The sequence below is a fragment of the Trachypithecus francoisi genome, unplaced genomic scaffold, assembly GCF_009764315.1.
Source record: "Trachypithecus francoisi isolate TF-2019V2 unplaced genomic scaffold, Tfra_2.0 Lachesis_group15, whole genome shotgun sequence".
In the NCBI taxonomy this organism is placed as follows: Eukaryota; Metazoa; Chordata; class Mammalia; order Primates; family Cercopithecidae; genus Trachypithecus; species Trachypithecus francoisi.
The window spans coordinates 65,489,976-65,513,696 of record NW_022681460.1 but is presented as its reverse complement, the minus strand read 5'-3'; the positions used below and the strand labels follow the sequence as shown (position 1 = coordinate 65,513,696).

Sequence of the window (23,721 nt, the reverse complement as noted above, 5' to 3'; positions counted from 1 at the left end):
TGGTGTGGTGGCACGTGCCTGTAATCCCAGCTACTCAAGAGGCTGAGGTAAGAGAATCACTTGAACCCGGGAGGCAGAGGTTGCAGAGAGCCGAGATTGAGCCATTGCACTCCAGTCTGGGCAACAGAACCAGACTCCGTCTAAAAAAACAAAAGGTAGCAGAGAAAAGCCAGCGAAGCAGGAAGGCAGAGGAGGTGAAAGAGGAGAGCAGGCAGGGACCAGATGGCACAGAGCCTAGCAGCCACGGTCAAGGGTGCTGCTGGTTTAGAAAGCTGGGGCATAAGGGAGACAGATGAGTGCTCTTAAAGTCCAGGTGGCCTGGGGAAAAGAGAAAGCATGGGGGTCATTCAGCCAGGCTGGACTGGGTCCCACCCATGTGCCACCCACAGTGTGGCCTCTGCCTCTCCCTCCCAGCAGGTGCCCCCGATTTCCCTCGGAGGCTAAGCTGTGGGGTAAGTGGAGACTTTGAGTCTTCATTTGCCAAGCCCACATGTCCCTGTCTCTTGGCAGGGACCCCCGGCCAGCTCAGGGGTAAGAATGCACTGATGGGCAGCGGTGAAGTCCCCTGTGAAGAGCCCTGATTGGATTTCTGAGGCGTCTTTAGCCTGAGGGCCCCAGCGAGGCCCTGGCCAGGGACCTTTATCTGCATGCCTCTCACTCCCTTGATTGAATCTATCGATTCCCTGTCTATCACCACCTTCCCCAAGACACAAGGATGGGATGGTTTAAATGATTTACTTATTTCAAGCCACTAGGTCCTGACAAAGAAGCCAATAGGTGAATGTTAGAAAGTTTTCCCCTAATTATTCAGGCTCTCTGAAGAATAGTCTGAAATATCTTGCTGTGAATGGAGCCAAGGTGGAGATGAGGCTGGAGCTAGAGGAAGGGTTCTCTGAACCACCTGCTGTCCTGCATGGGTTCCCCCAGGGCACAGGTGTATTTAATTCACCTGTAGTCAGTGAATGTTGGTGGAGCGCCTCTGCTACGTCGAGTACTGGTCTAGCTGCAGGGACGCAGAGATGGAAAACCATGTGGCCTTGGACCCTTCAGCTATTTGCAATCTATTGAAAGGGCGGAGTGTTTAGGGCATAATTAGAGCTATAGTTTAAGGATAGATAGACCAGGTTAGGAACGCAGTGAAGAGGAAGTTCATGGAAAGGATACAGAAAGAGAGCTGGAAATAGGGGGGAACACTGTGGCTTACACCTGTAACCCCAGCACTTTGGGAGGCCAAGACAGGCGGATCACTTGAGGTCGGGCATTTGAGACTAGCCTGATCAACATGGAGAAACTCCATCTCTACTAAAAATACAAAATTAGCTGAGCATGCTGGTGGGTGCCTGTAATCTCAGCTACTCGGGGGGCCAAGGCAGGAGAATTGCTTGAAGTCAGGAGGCGGAGATTGCAGTGAATCGAGATCACACCGTTGCACTCCAGCCTGGGCAACAAGAGCAAAACTCCATCTGAAAAAAAAAAAAAAAAAAAAAAAAATGGAGAGCTGGAAATGTACACCAGGGTGAGGATATTTGATGCTTAAGAATTTTTAATGAATTATTCCTCTTTTTATTGTTTCTTTGAGTACAAAATAAACCTTTACGAAATTTTTAAAATAAAGATTTTTATAGGTCACACTCTGATAATAACAAATGACATTAAAATAAATAGTAAAAAGGTAGCCCTGGCCAGGTGTGGTGGCTCATGCCTATAATCCCAGCACTTTTGGGAGGTCGAGGCAGGCAGATCACTTGAGCTCAGGAGTTTGAGATCAGCCTTGTCAACATGGAGAAACCCCATCTGTACCAAAAATACAAAAAATTAGCCAGGTGTGGGGGTGCACACCTGTGGTCCTACCTACTCGGGAGGCTGAGTTGGGAGTTCTCACTTGAGCCTGGGAAACACAGATAGTAAGCCAAGATCGCACACCACTGCACTCCAGCCTGGGTGCAGAGTGAGACTCTGTCTAAATAAATAAATAAAGGAAAGTAGAATAAAAGCTGGCCCCACTAGGAATGCTCTGTGTCTTGATTGAGATGATGTTTACTTGAATAGACACATTTGTCAAAACTCCTTGAATGGGACACTGCCCCTCCAACACCAAGAATAAATAAGCTCCATTTCCCATCACCCCAGCTTCTTCTTTCTCCCCTCTTCCTCTCTGTATATTTTGCCTCAGTAAGAAAAATGTATTATGGTTTCTGAAGCCAACCACTTCCTCCTCCTCTCTTGTGAACAATCAAGCAAAAAATGAATTTAGATTTTATTGCAGTACCAAGGCCTCTCTCATTAAATTACTCCCACCATCTTTTGTCTCTCCTGGTAAGTGAGCTTAATTATCTCTTGCTCCTTATACTCTTGAAAACTGCCTCATGTGCTTCTGACTTGGGCAATGTTAATGCTTTGGGCAGCTTTAGGTTTCCTGACTGTTGCTTGCACTCCAGACCTCATCCCCAGCCCATCCCCATCCTCATCTCCGCCCAGCGCTTCCCATCTTCCCACATTCCTGTTCTCATCCCTTGTTCTGTCTGCACCTATTTGCTCACTGACATTCCCGTACTTTCTACTTCTACTGAAATCCTGATTGTATCCAGTCATGCTTTTCTTATTTTTTTAAAAACTGAAATGTCTGTAATTCCAACACTTTGGGAGGCTGAGGTGGGTGGATCGCTTGAGCCTAGGAGTTTGAGACCAGCCTGGGCAACATGGCAAGGCCCCATCTCTATAAAAAACGCAAAAATTAACTGGGTGTGGTGGTGGGTGCCTGTAATCCCAGTTACTCAGGGAGAATGAGGTACAATAATTGCTTGAACCTGGGAGGCGGAGGTTGCAGTGAACTGAGATCATGCCACTGCACTCCAGCCTGGGCAACAGAGTGAGACTTCGTCTCAAAACAAACAAACAAACACACACACACACACAAACAAAAACCCCTGAAATGTGATTGTGATGATGACCATTGTGTCCTTATCAACAGCCCTTGCTTGCCAGCTCACATTAGTTGCGGTGGGAGCGTGGGCAGCCAGGAATATTGGGCGTTGCCCTGGCCTGTGCAACTTGAATGATGGATCCAAAACTGCACAATTCACCACAAACAGCCATGTAAGAAAGGAGCCTTTCATTTCTTCATATGGGCCCCTGGTTACATGTGATGCAGGTGACAATTACACATATCTCCTTAGCAGTTTGGAAAATTCTAATGAATAGAGGAGTTTGAGTCCCTTCACACTGAACTGAAACAATTAATTCTCTATAAAAAAATTCTGCATGATGGATCATGTTGCATTTCAAACTCTACAGACTGTCTCATATAAATGTCCCTTCCTTCTTTCCTTCCTTCTTTCCTTCCTTCCTTCCTTCCTTCTTCCTTCCTTCCTCCCTCCCTCCCTCCCTCCCTTCCTTCCTTCCTTCCTCCCTCCCTCCCTCCCTCCCTCCCTCCCTCCCTCCTCCCTTCCTTCCTTCCTTCCTTCCTTCCTCCTTCCTTCCTTCCTTCCCTCCTTTCTTCCTTTCCTCCTTTCCTCTCTTTTTTCCTTCCTTCCTTCCTTCCTTCCTTCCTTCCTTCCTTCCCTCCCTCCTCCCTCCCTCCCTCCTTCTTTCCTTCCTTCCTTCCTTCCTTCCTTCCTTCCTTCCTTCCTTCCTTCCTTCCTTTCTTCTGATGAAGTCTTGCTTTGTAACCCAGGCTGGAGTACAATGGCACAATCTCGGTTCACTGCAACTTCTGCCTCCCGGGTTCAAGAGATTCTGGTGTCTCAGCCTCCTGAGTAGCTAGGATTACAGGCACTCGCTACCACGCCCAGCTAATTTTTGTGCTTTTAGCAGAGACAGGGTTTTGCTATGTTGGCCAGGCTGGTCTAAAACTGCTGACCTCAGGTGATCTACCCTCATCAGCCTCCCAAAACGCTGGGATTACAGGCATGAGCCTCAGCACCCAGCCTTTTTTAAAATATATGTATAATTTCAACTTTTGTTTTAGATTCGGAGGTACATGTGTAGGTTTGTTACCAGGGTACATTGTGTGATGCTGAGGTTTAGGGTACAATTGATCCCATCACCCAGGAACTGAGAATAGTATCCAATAGGTAGTTTTTCAGCCCTTTCCCCCTCCTCTCTTCTCCCCTTTAGTAATCCACAGTGTTCATCATTGCCATGTTTATGTTTATGTCTACCCTATGTTTAGCTCCCACTTATAAGTCAGAACATGTTGTATTTGGTTTTCTCTTCTTGTGTTAATTCACTTAGTATAATGGCCTCCAGCTGCATCCATACTGCTGCAAAGGACATGATTTCCTTCTTTTTCATGGCTGCATACTATTCCGTAGTGTATAGGTACCACAGTAAATGTCTGTTTCTTTTCCCTGAGTCTTTTGGGGCCCCATATAAAAGGGTCTGCAGGAAAGTTAACCAGCAACAGCATTGGGACTGGGGAAGGGCAAAGCTCATGGGGATCTTGGCTGGGGGAAGTGCTGGAAGCCCCCACCTTCAGTTGGGCTGGGGGCTCAGGCTGAAAGAGAAAAATGGAGTTAATCCTGGGAGTCTTGGAGGTGGAGAGGACAAGACATTGCTAGATCACTGTAAGAAGGTGATAAATGCTTGTCCCGGCTCAGCATGTTTTGTGCCAGGGTTGTGTTCTGAGATATAGGAGAGTTAACTAAACTGGGACTGTGGATTAGTTATCTGTTGCTTTGTAAACAATTACTCCCAAAACTTAGTGACTTAAAACAACAAACATTTATTATCTCACATGTTTCTGAGGATCAGGATTCTGGGAGCAGCTTAGCTCCCAGAATCTGTCACGAGGTTGCAGGCAAGCTATTGACTGGGGCTGCAGTCTTGTAAGACTTGTAAGAGCTGGAGGTAGATGGGCCTCCTGGCTCATTTATGTGGCTACTGGCAAGAGGCTTTGGTCCCTCACCACATGGGCCTCTCCACCACATGAGCCTCTCTACCACATGGGCCTCTCCACCACATGGGTCTCTCCACCACACGAGTCTCTCCACCACACGGGTCTCTCCACCACATGGGCCTCTCCACCACATAAGCCTCTCCACCACACGGGCCTCTCCACCACACGGGCCTCTCCATCACACAAACCTCTCCACCATACGGGACCCTCCACCACATAAGCCTCTCCACCACACGGGCCTCTTCACCACACGGGTCTCTCCACCACACGAGCCTCTCCACCACACGGGTCTCTCCACCATAGGGGTCTCTCCACCACACGAGCCTCTCCACCACACGGATCTCTCCACCACACGGGCCTCTCCACCACACGGGCCTCTCCACCACATGATCCTCTCCACCACACGGGCCTCTCCACCACATGGGCCTCTCCACCACATGGGCCTCTCCACCACATCAGCCTCTCCGCCACACGAGCCTCTCTGCCACACAGGCCTCTCCGCCACACAGGCCCCTCCGCCACACGAACCTCTCCACCACACGGGCCTCTCCACCACACGAACCTCTCCACCACACGGGCCTCTCCACCACATAAGCCTCTCTACCACATGGTTTCTGAGGGAGGAAGAGACAGAGAGGGAGAGAGAGAGGAGACTGAGATGGAAACTGCTGCCTTTATAACCTAATATTGGAAGTGGCACATCATCACTTCTCTCAACTACTGTTGATCACTCCCACCAAATACGGTGCTACATGGCGGGGGACAGCCAAGTCCCAGAGAGGGGGCTCACTGGAGGCCAGCTACCACAGACTGGGTGTCTCTTGTTGATTCAATCTCTTATTCAAAAAATGGGTGGGGGTGGTGGCTCACGCATATAATCCCAGCACTTTGGGAAGTCGAGGGGCAGGGTGTGGGGGGTATTATTTGGGGTCAGCAGTTCTAGACCAGCCTCTTCAACATGGTGAAACCCCATCTCTACAAAATATACAAAAATAAGCCGGGCTTGGTGGTGCACAACTGTAATTCCACCAGCTCCTCGGTGACGTTCCTGCATCCCACACTCAGCCCACTCAGGTCCTGCCCTCTCTGGAACACTCTCCCCAGGCGTTTCCATGTCCCGCATCTTAGCTCAACTAAGACTTCACGGAGTGGACTTTCCTGGCAGTCCTCTTGGGAGACCCCTCTCTCCTTATGTCCTTTATCCCAAAGGCTGTTTACTTTCTCTCCATACTCCTTGTTCACCTTACTTGGTGCCCCAGGAGCCTGACTTCTAGGTACCTTCTCCCAGGATCCAGGATGATGGGAGCATCTAGAGCCCAAACCTTTTGGCACCAGGAACCAGTTTAATGGAGGACAATTTTTTTCATGGACTGGGGTGGGAGTGGGAATGGTTTCAGGATGATTCAAGTGCATCACATTTATGGTGCACTTTATTTCTATTGTTATTACATTGTAATATATAATGAAATAATTACACAACTCATCATAATGTCGAATCAGTGGGAGCCCTTCACTTGTTTTCCTACAACTAGACAGTCTCACCTTCAGGTGATGGAAGACAGTGACAGATCATCTGGCATTAAATTTTCATCAGAAGCTTGCAACCTAGATCCCTTGCATGCACAGTTCACAATAGGGTTTGCGCTCCTATGAGAATCTAATGCTGCCACTGATGTGACAGGAGGTGGAGCCCAGGCGTTCACCTTCTGCTGTGCAGCCTGGTTCCTGACAGTCCACAGATCGGTAGTGGTCTGTGGTCTGGGGGTTGGGGACCCCTGGTCTAGAGCCATTTGTATCCATTAGGGCCCTTTGGCTGCAAGTGGCAGACACCTAACTCAATCCAAACAGGGACTTCGTGGTTGGCTCTGTGGGGTGTTCTCAGACAAAGGAGGGACTGGGGACCAGAAGTAAAGAGGATGAGTCCAGGGTCTTACCAGGAGGTCTCAGCAGCAGGAACTGGGGGGCAGCCTGTGCAGGCCCCATCCTGGCATCCACAACACATCTGGTCTTTGCATTTGAGGGAGAAGAATGCACAGAGCCATGGCAGTTTCATGATGCTACACACAAGGAGCTGGATTCCAAGGTCATGCAGCGTGTCCACTGTCACATGGCCAGCAGGTGCAGAGGAAGGGTGCCTCTCCCAGCCCACAGGCTCCCAGGCTTAGATTTTCCTACTGCAACAGAGCTCTCAAATCTCAGATGTTCTCGAGCTACTGTCATGATTTTTATCATTTGCATTATACAATCTCTTCTATTACTATTTTTAATTCTTATGTTTCATATGCTAGTTTTATTTTTGTCTAATGTACAAGTACTCTTATACTATTAAAATTAGCAGCACAGGCTGGGTGTGGTGGCTCATGCCTGTAATCCCAGCACTTTGGGAGGCTGAGGCAGAAGGATCACTTGAGGCCAGAAGTTCGAGACCAGCCTGGGCAACACAGTGAGGCCTCATCTCTATTAAAAAAAAAAAAAAAAAAAAGCAGCAATAATTTGTGAAAAGACTCAAATCATCTTTGGAGCCTTGTTTTGGAAACGCTGCACCATAACTTAATGTTCTTTTCTATCTTGGGGGTGATGTAGACTGATTATTTGCAGTCACTTTTAGCAAAGAACCCTTGTTGTTCACTGGAATCATTTGCAGAAGAAGTAGGGGTGGCTCTTCTGGGAAAGGAGTGTGGGGACACTCATCCTCATTGGCTCAGAACTGAGGGGTTTCCTGGGACGCGGGACTATCGGTGTTAAAACTGGAGAGTTCTGGACAATCCCGGATATTTGGTGACTCTGGAGAGCAAATTGGAGGATTAGAGTCCAGCCCACCTGGTTTCCAAGCCCTCACCATGTGGCAGATGTGAGGATGCTTCCTTGGATCCGGGTACATGAATGAAGGGGGTCTGTGTCAGGAAAGCAGAAGCAGTAGCCGGAGGTCAGTGTGTGATGAGTATTATGGGTGGACACCTCCGCCTGGGCAACTTCCAGGGCTGCAGAGACCAGAAAGCTGAAACCTACATTTCCCAGGCTCCTGGATGTGTAGGAGTTGAGGCCCCTACTTCAGTTAATGCCTCCGGCCGGTGGCACAGTGGAAAGGGTTGGGTTTTCTGCATCAGCGTTCCAGGGCATGGCCATTCAGTTTGTGGGTTTGTTCCAGGGATTTGGGGGCTGATCGGGGGAAAATCTGACCACGAAGTGGCAGTAGCACACACTCGCTTCACTGGGCAGTACTTTGACAGGTTTGCAAGCAGAGAAAGTCCCTCACAGCAAAAGCCAGGGAGGGCAAGGGAACTCTGGGGACAGGGGCTTGTGTGACGAAGTGATGTTGCTTAGCAGTATAACCTGCCAGGGAGTCTCTAGGTGAGGGTGTTCCCAAGGGCAGAGAAATTTTGGGGGCGCTATAATGACAAGGCTTTCTATCTTATGCATGAGTAAGAGCTGCCACAGGAGGTTTTGCAGGGTAGGCAAAGCAAGCAGGCTCTAAATGGCAAAAAATATCTTTGGGTTATTTTAAAAATAATTGCGTATGTAAAAATTTGAGTTTGACACCGGTGGACTTTCGAGGTAACAGGCCTCAGTTTGCTGTGAAGAAAGAAATGGGCCAGGCACAGTGGCTCACGTTTGTAATCCCAACACTTTGGGAGGCTGAGGCAGGCAAATCACCTGAGGTCAGGAGTTTGAGACTAGCCTGGCCAACATGGTGAAACCCTGTTTCTACTAAAAATACAAAAATTAGCCAGGTGTGGTGGCATGTGCCTGTAGCTCCAGCTACTTGGGATGCTGAGGTAGGAAAATTGCTTGAACCCTGGAGGCGGAGGTTGCAGTGAGCCGGGATTATACCAGTGCACTCCAGCCTAGGTGACAGAGTGAGGCTCTCTCTGAAGGAGGGAAAAGAAGAAGAAGAAGGAGGAGGAGGAGGAGGAGGAGGAGGAGGAAGGAAGGGAGGGAGGGAGGGACAGCCCAGGGACCAATACTCAGAGGCTATCTTTGGCTTCTCTGTGTAACAATGGGGTGGGGGTGCATTTTGGAAGCAGCTGCTTCTTGACCCCTGGTGTGTCCTTCAACTCAGCAGTTCCTCCCCCTGCTCCCCCAGCCAGCCCCCTAGAGTGCCTGGTTATGTGGTTTATTTACGTCCTGGTGGATCAGTTCTGGGGTCCTATTCTGGGTGTCACTTCTGAGGACCTAGACTACAGCCTGCACCCCTGCACTTCTCATGATTTTGGTGGGACCCTAGTCCCCTGTATTTAATCCTTTTCTGCCTAACATGGCTAGTGCGGTTCCTGGCATCTGGAACTAAACCCTCCTAAGACAAATAATAGCTGACATCTGGTTTTGGTGCCAGGGAGACAGTGGCCAGCACCGGGGGCTCTGGAGGGCTCTGCTTAGCTCCTGCCATGTAGGCTTGGCCAGTGTCTAGAGTTTCGGTGAAAGAGATTCTTATGTAAGATAATTTGAGTCTTGGCTGTTGGCTCATTTAACAAAAACAAAAACAAAGGAGAGAGGGCCAAATGAAACATGTCTGTTGGTGAGGACACTAATCTGCAAGGGCGGCTATAACACAGTATGCTAGACAAGGCACTTTGACAGCAGAAATGGATTGTCCTGCAGTTCTGGAGTCCTGGAATCCGAAATCAATGTGGCAGCAGGATTGGTTCCTTTTGAGGGCTGTGAGGGACGGCTGAGTTCCAGGCCTCTCTTCTTGGCTTGTAGATTGGCTTGTAGATGGGCCATATTCTCCTTGCATCTTTCCTCTATGTGTGTTTCTGTGCTCAAATTTCCTTTTTTTTTTTTTTTTTTTTAGTGAGGACACTGGTCATATTTGATGAGGGCCCACTGGAATCACCTCATTTTACTTTTTTTTTTTTTTGACAGAGTCTCACTCTGTTGCCCACGCTGGAGTGCAGCGGCACGATCTTGGCTCACTGCGCCTTTGCCTCCCAGGTTCAAATGATTCTCCAGCCTCAGACTTCTGAGTAGCTGGGATTACAGGTGCACACCACTACACCTAGCTAATTTTTTTTTTGTATTTTTAGTAGAGACAGGCTTTCACCATGTTGGCCAGGCTGGTCTCTAACTCCTAACCTCAAGTGATCCACCTTCCTCAGCCTCCCAAAGTGCTATAATTATAGGCACGAGCCACCATGCCTGGCCTTCATTTTACTTTGATTACCTCTACAAAGAAGGGCACATTCTGAGATACCAGAGGTTAGGATTCCAAGAAAGGAATTTTGAAAGGGACACAGTTCAACCCAGGACAGTGAGATGCATGGAATGGGCTCCAGGTCATGGCTGCTGGAGTATCCAGGGCTAATGACCAGCTAAAGGAAAGAAGGGCTGAAGAAGAGCAAATTTGCACAGGCTGCCTGGGCACCCTCCCATTTAGGAAGCCTGCCCCAGAGGTCCCTGTGTGAGAGCCAGCTTTGAAATGCACCTTCCCCGGCTGGGTGCAGTGGCTCACTCCTGTAATCTCACTCTGGGAGGCCAAGGCGGGCAGACCATGAGGTCAAGAGTTTGAGATCAGCCTGGCCAACATAGTGAAAGCCCGTCTCTACTAAAAATACAAAAATTAGCTGGGCATGGCGGCGCATGCCTGTAGTCCCAGTTACTTGGGAGGTTGAGGTAGAAGAATCGCTTGAACCTGGGACGCAGAAGTTGTGGTGAGTCAAGATTGTGCCACTGCACTCCAGTCTGGGCAACAGAGTGAAACTCAATCTAAAAAAAAAGAAAGAAAGAAATGCACCTTCCTGGCCCAGGCCAAGGACTGTGCTATGTGACGATGTGTGAACCAGAAAACACCCATTGGCATACCAGCGACACACCTCACAGACCTGAGACTGTCTTCTCCTCCTATAAGTAAGTCAGCAAGTTTCAGGATCAGAGCAACCAGGCAGGTGACAGGTCAGCGATGTCCCCTTTGCATAGTCTGCAGGATGCCCGGGGCAGATTAGCTGGGCAGGGAGATCACAGAGCAACCAGGCCCTGAACTGCTCCAGTGAGGAGGCAGAACTTTTCCTCCCTGCCCTTTTCAAACTTGCTGTGGTGGATTCCTTTTTTTAATCAAAGGAAGACTGATGATTTCATTATTTGTGTCACTCAGCAATAAATCTCGGAGTTGCAGCTAAAGTGAACTCTTTCTCCATGCTGCATCTTCTGCTCTGTTATTCATCATGTTTAATCATTCGCTTACCTCGGGCCACTGCCAGCCTTGGGGAGGGCAGGGTTCTATGGACTTGGGACAGTTTTACACTTTAGAGGCTGAGGGGAGGGGACTGTGGTAGAAAGAGACAGGGCTGGGGTGGGAGGGTCATGGCTCAAGGAGCCAGTGAAGCTTCAACAGAGGCAACAGAATGACCAATAAAAGCAAGTGACAGCAAAACCCTCCTGGGACTTCAAAGCCTGGCCCTGTTTGCCAATAAAATCTCTCATAAAAGGGGTCCGCCAAAAAGAAAAGGAGAGAAATGGCTGAAGGGTTCTCTGCAGAGGGAAAGTTGAAGATTTTAATTTGAAATGAAATGTGCTCTTGTTTGTGTACACTTAACTTTCTCCCCAAATGAAAGGTTTTGTCTATCACATGAGTGTTTCAATAGCAACCGCATAATTAAGGTAGCCTGTGCCTCTTCAAATTTCGGAAGCAGCCATTTGTGTTAACATGCTGGGGAAGCACACATTGCTTGGACTGGTTCCTGGGTCTAAGAAGGTAGAAAACAAAACAAAACACAGAGAGAAAGGAAGAAAACACCTCCAAATAGAGCCTTGGCTCCCGCGGGGATGGCATCATCCAGAAAATGTGAGCAGGACCTTCCCTGAGAACCAAGAGGCCTGGGCTTCCTGACATGGGAGAAAGAGAACTTAGACAGTTTCCAGAAACTCTAAAAATGGAGTCACCAATTCAAATGCCCACGGGGGTCAGGTAGGAGGTATATGTTCGGGAAGGGGTTGGCTGTAGTTTTTCAACACAAGTGTGTTTTGTTTGCATAGCAATACATGGGTGTAAATACTTCAGTTCCACAAAGGAATATGCACTCTCAGTTGTGCTGAAATTTATGGATCTCTTAACTCAACTTTCGTGGGTTTCTTTTCTTTTTCTTTTTACTTTTAATAAAGAGATGGTGTATTACTTTTCTACTGCTAGTTAACCAACTGCCACAAATTTAGGGGCTTAACACAGCAACCGTGTCTTATCTTACAGGTTTTCCAACATGATGTGGCTGGGTTTTCCTCTGAGGGTCTGACCAGGCTAACATCAAGGTATCCACCAGGCTTTGGTTCTTATCTGAGACTCAGGTCCTCTTTCAAGTTCACTGGTTGTTGGTAGAATTCATTTGATTCTTATGTTTTCCATGTGGTCCTCCCTGGGTTCAAGCTGGCTATGGAGGGTGGAGTCCTACTCATGCTTTGCATCTCTCTGCCTTCCCTGTTGGCTTTTGAGGGTTCATGTTATTATCCTGAGCCCACCTGGATAATCCAGGATAATCTTCCTATGTTAAGGTCAGCTGACTATTTAATCTTAAACACATCTACAGAGTCCCCTTTGTTCTGCAATATAACATAATAATGAAAGTCCCATCTGGTGGTGGAGGTTATGGAGACCAACTCAATGTTGAGAAGTGAAAAACCTGGTTAAAAAGAGACGAGAGATCTGAACAGACATTTTACCAAAGAAGATATCTGAGTGGCAGCCGAGTACATGAAAAGATGCTCAACATATTTGTTGATGCAAAGTAAAATCACCATGTGATGCCACGACACACCCAGTAGAACTGCTAAATCTAGAGAGACTGACAAGACCAAGTGTAGGCAAACATTTGGAGCAGACGGAACCCTCCTACGTGATTGGTGGCTGTTCCAATGGTATCACCGCTGTGTCAAAACAGCTCCCAGTTTCTTACAAAGTTAAACACACACTTACTGTTTGACCCAGTGATCTCACTCCTCGCTATTTATCCGAAAGAAATGAAAACATATGTCCACACATAGCAGCTTTATTCATCACAAAACAACACAAAGGCGCATCACCCGGTGAATGGGTAAACACACCAGTGTATGTAGTTACAATGGAATATGATACTACTCAACAGCAATGCAAAAGAAATGATTTACCACTAAAAGCAGCAGTAATGGAGTTCAAAAGTATGATGCAGCCGGTCCCAGTGTGCTGTGGCTCCACGTGGCCTGTAGTCCCAGGTCCGTACCCCACATTGCCTGCCTGCCATGGAGCCTGACCATAAGGCCCCTGCTGCCCCTGGCCTCACTGCCATCCCCGAGGGCTGGTTCCACCAGACGTGCAGCCTGTGGTCCAGGCAGGCCTTGTCTCTGCTCCACGACCAGCACTCGCACTACCAGAACCTCCTTGTTTTCTGCAGTAAAACCTACAGCAATGTGCTGGTGTTGGATGGCATCATTCTGAGCACAGAGAGGGATGAGTACTCCTGCCAGGAGATGGTAGCCATCCTGCCTCTCTGCAGCCACCCCAACCCATGAAAGCCACTCCAACCACGATCATAGCGGGCAGAGATATGTGTCTTGCATGAGGTGGGGAAGCACCTCTCCATGGAGTCTTGTGGTCCAGTGTGACATTGACAAGGATGTCATCCAAGCCTCTAAGGAGTTCCTGCCAGGCATGGCCAATTGCTACTCTAGTTCAAAGTTGACTCTTCATGTGGGTGATGGTTTTGAGTTCATGAAACAGAACCAGGATGCCTTCGATATTGTCACTGACTTCTCAGACTACATGGGCCCGGCTGAAAGCCTCTTCAAGGAAGCCTATTATCAGCAGATGAAGGTGGCCCTCACAGAGGATGGAATTCTCTGCTGCCAGGGAGAGCACCAGTGGCTGCAGTGCACCTTATAAGGAGATGCGGCAGTTCTGTCAGTTACCATGGTGGGTTACACCGACTGCATGGTCCCCATCCACCCCTGTGGCCAGACTGGCTTCATGCTGTGCAGCAGAACATGAGCATCCATGTCCCTGGGAGCCTGTGCAGCATCCAACACAGCAGCAGGTGGAGCAGATGCAGCTGAAATACCATAGCCCAGATGCACACCGCACAGCCTCCGTGCCACCTGAGTTTGCCTGCAAGGCCTTGAATGATGGGAGCTGAGCCCCATTGCCACCACCACCACCACCTGGGACCTTGGATCAGGGAGTCTCCAGGGTGCCTTGGTGCCTCCAGCCCTGGGCCAGACCTTCCGCCAGTTCTCACTGATCAACCAAGTCTTATAAGCCCCATAATGCTGCCCAACCTGCCCTGCTGGGTGAACTGTCTGTCTGTGTGTCTGGGTCTTTCTGTGTGGCATTCAACCTTCAAGCCTATACAAGCTGTGCACAGCACTGTCTCTCTCACTTCTGTTACCCTCTTCACTCACTATACACATGTACTTACAACAGCAACAACAACAACAACACATAGTATGTTTAGGATGAAGCCAGGCACAATGTAGATTCCATTTGCATGCAATTCTAGAAAATTCAAAACAAAAGTGAAAAAGCGTAGTGGTTGCCAGGGGCTGATAGTGGAGAGAAGAGATTGACTGCTAAGGGGCAGGAGAGAAATTTTTTGGGATGAGGGAACATTCTGGATTACTATTGTTATGGTGGTTATTTATATAACTGCATACAATTGTCAAAACTCAACAAAATACTCACTTAAAATTGGTGGCTTTTATTGTATGAAATTATATCCTTGTAGAACTGACATTATAGAATTACTATAATGGAAAAATCAGTGCTCCCTGCCAAAATTTCAGGCAACTGTAAAAAAAAGTACAAAAATGTGACTGGGTGCGATGGCTCACTCCTGTAATCCCAGCACTTTGTGAGGCTGAAGCGTGTGGATCACTTTGAGCTCAGGAGTTAGAAACTAGTTTGGTCAACATGTTAAAACCTCATCTCTACAAAAAATACAAAAATCAACTGGGCATAGTGGCTTGTACCTATGGTTGCAACTACTTGGGAGGTTAAGACTGGATGATCACTTGAGCAGAAGTTGAAGTGAGCTGAGATTGCACCACTGTACTCCAGCCTGGGCGACAGAGTGAGACCCTGTAACACACACACACACACACACACACACACACGAAATACATATATGTGCCAGGCGCAATGGCTCATGCCTGTAATCCCAGCACTTTGGGAGGCCGAGGTGGGCAGATCACCTCAGGTCAGGAGTTTGAGACCAGCCTGGCCAACAAGGTGAAACCCTGTCTCTATTAAAAATACAAAAATTAGCGGGACATGGGGGCACATACCTCTAGTTCCAGCTACTCTGGAGGCTGAGGCAGGAGAATCGCTTGAACCCATTTAAGAGGCATTAGGAAAACATGGCAGGCCCCCCTCCTCCTCCTCCTACCATTTGACATTGACTTATTCACGTATGAAATTGACTCTGTGATGGTGAAGTGTTAAAGACCCGGTGTAGTCAAATTACTATAATGGAACCAGCGAGTTAAAACAGATTACTAAATGTTCCTGGTTCCTCCTCATTCAAACAGGTAGAAGAAAACAAACAGAAGGCTTAGATGCAAATGTGCATTGATGCCCAGTTGTTCACGAGAAACGATATACACCAAGAAAGGGAAAGCTGGGTGGTGCCCAAGATAATTCGGGTTAAAAAGGCTTTTATCAGAAGATCAAAGACATCCAGGCACAGCTTGAAGATGCAGCCATAGTCGATCCATCATGTCTTCTTGTGAATGAGCCTCAGGTTTCATGCCAACACGGAACACACTAAGTGTCCCTGTGACATTCAGTGGAAATGCTGAAGCATCATTGAAATTCCTTGAGGCAAGATTCACTTGTTCAGGTCCCAAGATCTTTTCTGAGAGCTGGACAGAAAACGTCCAGCTCCTTCACTGGGCTTCAGTTCCCTTATTTAAAACTACACATTCCTTTGAACATTCCTTGTTTGTTGTCCTATGCGAGATAATGGAGAGGTGGTAGAAAAGTTGAACCTGTTTCTTCTGATGTTCCCAGAAGAAAAATCTTGATCTCAGGGCATCCTAAGAAGTGTCCTGGGGAGAATGTCCTTGATGTTATGAATGTATTGGGTAGGAATCACAGCCTCTAATGGAAAGTCAAACTTTCAGACTCACCAAAAGTTCCAAAAAGAGGGCTCTGAAGTGCATGTGGGATCTTCATATGTCTTTTTGCAAGTACATTATTCATTCATTCCCAAGGCATTTGGCCATTCCACTGTAATTCACAGTTAGTTGGTTAATTGCTGCTGTAGACCCCAACATTCAGATATCCTTCTTCCTTGCAAGCAGAGCTCTGATTTTGCTCAGATGTTGGGAAGCAATGTGCTGTCTGACACCAGGGAGTGGATTACCATTGGTCTGAGCCCATGGTGGCAATCTCATTTACTTTTAGTGATTGGCTTGCTGGGGGACATGTGAGTCAAAGCTAGTCAATGAGATGTAATTTGGGAGTCTTTTGGTGGGGCCTTCTGGGCTCTCTAATTTAAGGGGATCTTCCGGGTTCTCTAATTTAAGGGAATCTCTTTTCTATCTTCTTTATTCTGGTCATGACTCTGAGTGGATGTCATGGCAGGTGAGATGGCAACCGTCTTGTCTCTATGAGGGCACAAGGCAGAGGAGAAAGCTGCCGCACAGAGGACAGGAGAGTAGAGCTATGGGGCATCAGCAGCAAGTGGCTAAGGTGACCAGCAGGGGACTTGTCCATGTGTGGCTCTCAGACTTTTCCTTATTGCTGTAAGCATTTTACTCTGAGAAGGAACAGCTCTTCCCAAACTCTACTACTTCATCTATAAGCCGAGAGGTGCCTGGGAGTCCCTTGGCCTCCACATGAGGCCACCCCTTCCCTGGTCCACACTTCAATTGACAGGGAGTGATAGGAAGCCCCACAATGCTGCATGAGCCTGGAAAGACCCCCACTTTTCTGCCCCTAAACACACACCTTCCCCAGCACATTTCACCCTGAGAGCATGGAGTTAATCGTGGGATGCCTTCTATCCCTGTTGAAGTCTATCTCCTCCTGGATTCCAGGGCTCCTGGGTCATCCTTTTTCTCCTGGACTGTCAGCCCCACATGACCCAGTGGGAAATGAGGCCAAAGTTCTATTTCTCTGGCCCTTTCTGCCCTGTTTCTGTGTCAGTTTCCTTTACAGCATTGTCACCATCTGACTCAGTCTTTCCCAGGGATACTGGAGGAGATCATCTTAGCCCAGACCTCCTCACCCAGAGCCCAAGGTCAACCACAAGAGTCAGTGCCTTTGGGGTAGATGCAGTCCCAAGGGTCCAGGGTGGGGAAACAGGAAGCAAGGTGGGGAGGTTGGGAAGTGATGACTGAGCTAGTGACAGCCTCCCAGAGACCCAGCTGATCACCAGGTCACGTAAACCATCTCCAAAGAAGCTGTGTGGAAATGGCCCATATGAGGATGGTTGGGAGGGGCCATTTATAGCTAATCTCTCTTTTTTTCTCTCCCTCGAGGGTCCAGGTTTGCTCTTCAGGGAGTCGTCTTCTTTTCTTTTCTTTTCTTTCTTTTCTTCTTTTTTTCTTTCTTTCTTTTTTTTTTTTGTTGAGACTGAGTCTTGTTCTGTCATCCAGGCTGGAGTGCAATGGCATGATCTTGGCCCACTGTAACCTCTGCTTCCTGGGTTCAAATGATTCTCCTGCCTCAGCCTCCCGAGTAGCTGGGATTACAGGTGCCTACTACCATGCCTGACTAATTTTTGTCATTTTAGTAGTGATGGGGTTTCACCATGTTGGGCCAGGCTGGTCTTGAACTCCTGACCTCAAGTGATCTGCTTGCCTCGGCCTCCCAAAGTGCTGGGATTACAGGTGTGAGCCACCACACCTGGCTGCGTCATCTCTTTCTTAACATCGGGGTACATCACCCAGTCCCTTGGTGGCTGCTGGGGAAGCCAGATCCTGCGCTCATTTTTGTGGCACCTTAGCTGAATCCAGAATTGGTGGAGGATCCAGAATCTTGGGGAGTTGGTCTCAGGACATGTGTGGTGTAAGGCCTGAAATTGAGGTGCAATGTTAAGTATGGCCTTGATGTCTTTGAGCTTCACAGGGTTACAGAGGCCAGACTACTAGTTCCCTTCCTTCACTGATATGCCCCCAGCTCAGTGGGAAAGGCTCCCACCTGGCAGGTTCCCTGTCAACTGGAGCAGCCGCATTCTACCTGGTCCTCAGCTTAACTGCCTTCGCTTCCCTGCCCATAGGAACCAGGGGCATCTCATCCCCTGTTACTTCAAGGTTTGCTTCCCCCAGCCCCTCCTGTTCTCTCTGTTTCTAGGCGCACCTCCTGTGCCTCTGCAGGGTGCGTGTTGTCCTCCCCTGTGGGCTGTGAGTGTTTGTGACTGACCTGCTGCCCATCTCATCTGTCCAGCACTGGGTGTCGTGTGCTCGGCCATCTCATACTAGTTAGGGTGAGGATGCCTCCCTCACCCACGGGGTGAGCAGGAGGCAGTTGGAACACAGTGGCATCCTGTGGACCTGCACTGAGTCAGTTCCTGCAGTAGAAGTTGGGGAAACCTGAGGTGACACACTGCATGGGTCTTATACACAGCCCGGATGGTTTGCATCTTATTTGCTTGCCAGTTTCTCTCTAGTGGAAAATATACTTAGTTTTTTTTTTTTTTTTTTTTTTTTTTTGAGATGGAATCTTGCTCTGTTGCCCAGGCTAGAGTGCAGTGGCACCATCTCAGCTCACTGCAACCTCCACCTCCCGGGTTCACGCCATTCTCCTGTCTCAGCCTCCTGGGTAGCTGGGCCTGTAGGCACCCATGACCACGCCCGGCTAATTTTTGGTATTTTTAGTAGAGACAGGGTTTTATCATGTTGGCCAGGATGATTTCAATCTCTGGACCTTGTGATCCACTCGCCTCAGCCTCCCAACATGCTGGGGTTACAGGCGTGAGCTGCCGCGCCCGGCGGAAAGTTTACTTCTTAAGGCAGGAATTTGAGGCTTCATTTTCTACGGCCACATCTCAAGCATTTGTAAGATTTCTGGCACATAGTAAGCCTTCAGTAAGTATCTATGGAATGAATAAATAAATAAACCAATGCATTCACTAAATAACCCTGGCTGGGAAAGAATGAAGATGTGATTATTGAGGCTAGGTGTATTAGGGCTCTCTAGAGAAACAGAACAGATAGGCTGGGTGTGGTGGCACACGCCTGTAAACCCAGCAGTTAGGGAGGCCAAGGTGGGTGGATCACTTGAGGTTAGGAGTTTGAGACCAGCCTGGCTAACATGGTGAAACCCTGTCTCTACTAAAAATACAAAAATTAGCCAGGTGTGGTGGTACGCGCCTGTAGTCCCAGCTACTCGGGAGGCTGAGGCAGGAGAATTGCTTGAACCTGGGAGGTGGAGGTTGCAGTAAGCTGAGATCGTGCCACTGTACTCCAGCCTGGCAACAGAGTGAGACTCCGTTTCAAAAAAAAAACAAAACAAAACAGAACAGGTAGAATATATATATTATAGGAATGAGCCTGCATGATTATGGAGGCTGAGAAGTCTTGTGATTTCCTATCTGCAAGATGGAGAGCCAGGAAGGCTGGTGGTAGAATTCGGTCCAAGTCCCAAGGTCTGAGAACCAGGAGAACAAGAAGCAGTTATGTCTGCGGTCAGGAAGAGACGCATGTCCCAGCTCAAACAGAGAGTGCAAATTGGCCTTTCCTCTATCATTTTGTTCTATTATTTTATCCAGGTCCTCAATGAATGGCAGGATGTCCACCCACATTAATGAGGGTGGAGCTTCCCTACTCAGTCTACCGATTCAAATGCTCATCTCTTCCAAAAACATCCTCACAGAACTACCTAGCATAATATTTTACCAGCTATCTGGGCATCCTGTAGTCTATTCATGTTGACATATAAAATTAACCACTACACTAGGTTATGCAGGAAAAGTTGTCAATATTTCATTCCTTTTTTATGATCTTGAAGAAGACAATGTAGAGGGAGAACCTTCAGGTCTTCAATGAACCACAGCTTCTCCCCACTCTCTGTTTCTCCCCAAAGTGGTGATGGAGTGGACAGGTGGATGGTGACAATCTTTCTCCTTCCTCCTCTCCCTGTCCCTGCACTAGCCCCAGCCTCCTCCCTCTGTCATGGGAACCAACTTTCATGGCTGCAGCCTTGGGTCCAACACTTTAGCCCATTGCATTTCTTCCAACACTTAAGGTCAATGTTTTAGGGTAGGAATGAGTATGCAGTGCACCTGCCTGCTCTTCTGTGAGCTTTGGAGTAGCCTGAAAGAAGTGGGAGCCTCTCTGCTGAGCACACTTCCCATGCAGGGCAGCAAATCCTTCCTTAAAAGGGGATCGGTGCAGCACATCTCCACGTCTGCCACTGACTGGAGATGGTCCCCAGGAAGCTGAGGTCACGCAGAGGCTTGAACGCCAACCAGCTGTGCGTGAACACATCAGAACATTTTGCAATCTGTCTCTGGTCTATCAAATGGAGAGAACACTGAATTTCATTGATTCTAAGACACCTTTTTCCCATGTTAATATCTCTCTAGTCTGGTTATGTCACATAATTGATGGGATCTGATCACGTGTCAGAATTTAATTGTCAATGTTTTTTCTTTCTCAGTGGTACATAGTACAATGACGCATCATACAGTCAATCTGGTCTTAGATGTGTGACCTGCAGGATCACGCCCATTGGCCAACCATTATGAAGGTCAGATGAGGCAACAGGGTGTGACAGGCCTTTGCAAATTATAAAATGCCCCACAGTCTCTCATCCAGGCTCTACCCAGGGAGCATCTCTGGTCAGTGTTTCTCTGCCCCAGGTCTCATGTGCCTCATCCTTTCCCAAGGACGATGGACCGGACATGATGTTGATATTTGCTCTACTGGGTGATGGGTGGAGGTGATGTCTCCAGAAACCCAGGACCCAGGAGCACCACCAGGCCCCTGTGAACAGAGTTCAGATGCAATGGAGACAAAGCCCCTGGGTGAGATGGTCCCAGGGCTCCTTCCAGATCTGACATTTTAGGGCCCAGGGCTGGTTTCTCTGAGGTCTTGAGGAAGGGAGGCTGGTGAGGCTGGCACTGCACACCCCCAGTCACAGTAATGCCCAGCCCCAAGCTCACTGCTCTGGGAGGTCTGCAGCAAGGGACACATCCTCACAGCTGCCGGCCTCTGTGTGGCTCATCAGAGCATGGGGGAAAGACCCCGAAGAGGTTCTGCTCAGCAGGAGGCTGCTTCAGAGAAGAGGGACATCTCACAGACGCCATGTCCAAGAAACGTCGGCAGCGAGAAGTGTATATGCTGGCCGTGTCTGCACAGGGCAGATGGCAGCAAGTGCTGTGGTCCTGATCTAGTCTTTCCGGGAATCTCAAGGTTGGGCCACAGGAGAATGGGAAGCCCGGCTGGGTGCCCGGGGCCAGCTGTGTCCACAAGACTCACTGTTCTGAGCTCTGGGCATCGAGCACAGTGCTGGAGCCACCACGGAGACCAAACCTGTGCAGATGACCTGGCTGGAGGCATTTGTTACCCATCAGCCTTACCTGCTAGCTTGCCAGTCTCAGAACTTATAGCTTTCAAATTTTCTAAATAAAACATCACTTTTATCATAAAAAAATTCATCATAAAAGCAAATAATCCCCTGAGCACCGCCTTGCCACATGTCACCTGGAGTTGAGATGCTGAAAGGTGGTGGCGTGGACCTGTCTGTCACATGTGGAGATCTGTCATGCGTTTCTGCCCATGCTGCTCTGTGGAGAGCTGAGCTGTGAGCCCAGTGTTCAAGGCTCCCTGTGGTCCCGGCCCAGGTGACACATAGGGGAACAGAAATCATTTCTGGCTGCCGTGATCCATTTCCCCTCCCTGAAGTTGCCTGGACTTCCTTTTGGGAATTCCCCTCCCATGTGGGAGGGTTGCAGGGGTCAGGGGGGTCCCTGGTGATACTTCCCTAGGAAAGCTGAGGGCGCAACCCTGCCTCCCCGCTGCGGGTTTTCTGAGAGGCGAGCTCTATTCTAAGTGGCCCCTCACATGCGCTCTCCTGGGACTTTGAGTTTTGAGCGAGTGAGGGAAAGAAGGGAGATGGTGGGGCCGGGGATGGGAGTCTGTTGCCCCAGATGCAGCATCCTGATCTCCACTCCAGTTCTGGGTGGGGGCTGTCTCTTGGCGGATTCTGTGGTTCCTGCCACTCTTCCCCACCCTCCTCTGCTCTGGGGGCTGGAGACCCTGCTGATGAGGTCTTTTCTGCTCATGCCCTTCAGGTGCATCCTTGTTGCTCATGGGCGAGACCCTCGACTGCACCGCAGTCTGTCTGGCCCTCCAGGTGAGGACATCCCTGGATTCCCCACACTCCTGCTGCCAGAAGACACGAGACCCCTCCCCTGCCAACTCTTAGAGGAGCCCTCCTCTGAATCTCTGGAATCTTCTCTCTGGGAGAAATCAAGGGGTCTCAGTGAGGGGACCTTGGGTCGTGCATGGAAGCACCCACTCAGCGTAGCTGCAGGGGAGGACTGGAACCTGGGACCAGGACACGGGCCATCTAGAGGAAGTCAGTGGTGAGAGGTGGGTCCAGGCTTAGAAGGGCAGGACCAGACCTGGGAAGCCATCAGGATACCTGGCGGTCACTCTGCCCCTCTCCCTGGAGCCTCACGTGCTCTCTGGCCCATTACTTCATTCTTTTCTTCTTTCTGTCTCCCTAATGACATGGCTGAAAATGGCAGCCTCCATGGTCCCCAAATGTGCATTTCCTTAGTTTAGTGCCTTAAAAAGATTCTGATTGACCCCCAGGTCAGGGGGCTCTGCTCCCTTTAGTCTGCTATGGACAGGAGTCAGGTCAGAGAGGGCAGTGGCGGGTCACGCCTGAGAGTGTGAGGAGGCTGCTGTTTGAGAAGGATGTCAGGGCTGGGCATGTGTTCCCAAGGCCGTCTTCAAGAGCCCTGGAGATTGTGCCCCTTGCTGGGGAGGATGGTGGGCCAGCAACATTCGGACCTTCCCCACCGAATGGCTGAATGGATTAACTCCGCCCCATATGGTGGAAATCTACAAACTACCTTCTTTTTTTTTTTTTTTTGAGACGGAGTCTCGCTCTTTTGCCCAGGTTGGAGTGCAGTGGCACGATCTCTGCTCACTGCAAGCTCTGCCTCCTGGGTTCATGCCATTCTCCTGCCTCAGCCTCCCGAGTAGCTGGGACTACAGGTGCCTGCCACCGCATCTGGCTAATTTTTTATATTTCTAGTAGAGACAGGGTTTCACCATGTTAGCCAGCCAGGATGGTCTCAATCTCCTGACCTCGTGGTCTGCCTGCCTCAGCCTCCCAAAGTGCTGGGATTACAGGCGTGAGCCACCACACCCAGCCCAAACTACTTTTTGATGAATGGCCTCTTCGGAAACTGCGCTAGGGGGAAGGATGACTCTGGTTCTTGCAGCCAAAGTCTGTTTCCCTTTGCACTAAGACTGATTTGTAATATTCATCATAGCCATTCATTTTACTTTTGTGGAATGAATTCCGGAAGAATTTCTCTTTTACAAGCCTATCAAATATTAGGTGGTTTTGAGCAACAGCTGTCAGAAGCAGTGTGTCAGCCTAAGCCGCAATAATGTTAGAAATTTAAAAAATAATTTGATTATCTTCCTTACTTCTGCCTCCCCAGCAAATGGGATGGCTGTGACAAGTGTGATGGGGAAGATGACTTCAGAGGCAGGGCTCTGTCTTCACAGAGAGAGAGGCCATGCAGCCTGGCTTCTCCCCGTCAGACCATAGCTGTGATTTTTTTGCTCTCCTTTTATACTGAGACACTTTGTTTGTTCATTTCATTTTGATTTTTGAGATATAAATCAAAATCCACATACAATTCACACTTTTAACAGTATAAAATTCAGTATTTTTTAGG

General features: G+C 48.9%; 1 pseudogene; it reads left to right on the top strand.

The window, feature by feature from the left end:
* The first annotated feature begins 13,099 nt into the window (after positions 1-13,099).
* LOC117097278 lies at positions 13,100-13,989 on the top strand (annotated as a pseudogene).
* The last annotated feature ends 9,732 nt before the right edge of the window (positions 13,990-23,721 follow it).